This window comes from Frankliniella occidentalis, unplaced genomic scaffold (genome assembly GCF_000697945.3).
Source record: "Frankliniella occidentalis isolate FOCC.00 unplaced genomic scaffold, Focc_3.1 Scaffold2, whole genome shotgun sequence".
NCBI classification, from domain to species: domain Eukaryota; kingdom Metazoa; phylum Arthropoda; class Insecta; order Thysanoptera; family Thripidae; genus Frankliniella; species Frankliniella occidentalis.
This window is the reverse complement of record NW_026267132.1, coordinates 762,140-763,502: the sequence shown is the minus strand read 5'-3', so window position 1 is coordinate 763,502 and position 1,363 is coordinate 762,140.

The window sequence follows — 1,363 nt, the reverse complement described above, 5'->3', positions numbered from 1 at the left end:
GGGGGGCTGCGAATATAGAGAACCCAGCTCACCGCGCACTCTCGTAAAAATTGATTTTAGTTATTTTTTTGCTGTCCAGCCGGTTGCCTCTTTTGTCTCGCGTCTCTCGAGCGCGCTTTGTTTTTACGAGGTAGACGGCCGCACCGGACGAGCGTCGCGCTCGGTTAGAAAAGAAAAAAAGAATGTCGTTGTCGTTCAACTCTTATGGTCTTGATATGTCTACCCACCGCACACATTAAGGTTTTGTCCAAGACCAAAAGCACCTTTGGGACTAAATTAGGAATTTATTCCCCACTTGCTCCATTGCATATGGCACGTATGGTCACTTGCTGGCGCATGTGTGTGTGTGTGTCCGTGTGTGTGTGTGTGTCCTAACAGGACTCCGCTACATAGCCAGCTCTCGACGCTTGGCCGGACCCTGCCTGGCCGCCTGGGCCGAGGCTCAACGGAACGTGTTGTCAATTCGGTGCCACGCCACGCCGGGAGGGGAACAGGTGCTGCCCAGGTGCACGTGCACGCAGCCGTCCGGCCCGCCCTAGGGGAAGGGTGGAGAGAGGAAATGGGTTTCTATTTTTCGTAATAGAAGAAAACAGTTTTAGGGGAAAATAAGATTGCGCAAGTTGCGTTCAAAGTTTCAGTTTGTTCGAGGAGTTCCGTTTGTGGCGCCGGCGCGACGTGGGTGCGTGTTTATTTTTAGTCCCACCGGTCTGTTTGACGTTTGCTCACCAACCTCCCCCCTCTCCCTCTCGCACATGGAGAGCCCTGCTCTCGGCTCTCGGACGCTGACCCGGCTCACGGCAGCAGAATGTTGCGTAGGCGCGAAGCCGGGGAGGGTGCGGGGCGCGGTGGGGCGGCGGGACGGGGCTCGGCGACCGGAGACTTGAATGGGCGGTAGAGCATGGCACCGCCCCGCCCGCCGCGGTCCTGGTGCTGGTACCTCCCGCTCCGCTCCACCCATTGTCCCCTACCTGGCACAGGACCTGTTAGTGCTCTAAAGCACCGCGAGCTGGGCCTGCTACGGCCTGGGTTCTGTTGGGGATTTGAACACCCACGCGATTACAACGTTAACGTTTTGAACAACCAGAAAAAAGAGATAGGTCCAAAGGATGTCAAATTAAGTTATTTGTGAGTTATTGGCTCCTTTTTGTGTCTTCAAAATCACCACAATCTTCTTGCCTCAAAACACTTTTTTGTATGCGTTACATCTTTTTCGTGATGAAAATTTATTTTGACTGCATGTTGATGGCCGTGACCGCCTGATGACGGTGCCGCAGCGAGCGACGCGGAGGAGGCGGCCAGAGAGGCGGTCAGAGAGGCGGCCATAGAGGCGGCCAGAGAGGCGGCCAGAGAGGCGGCCAGAGAG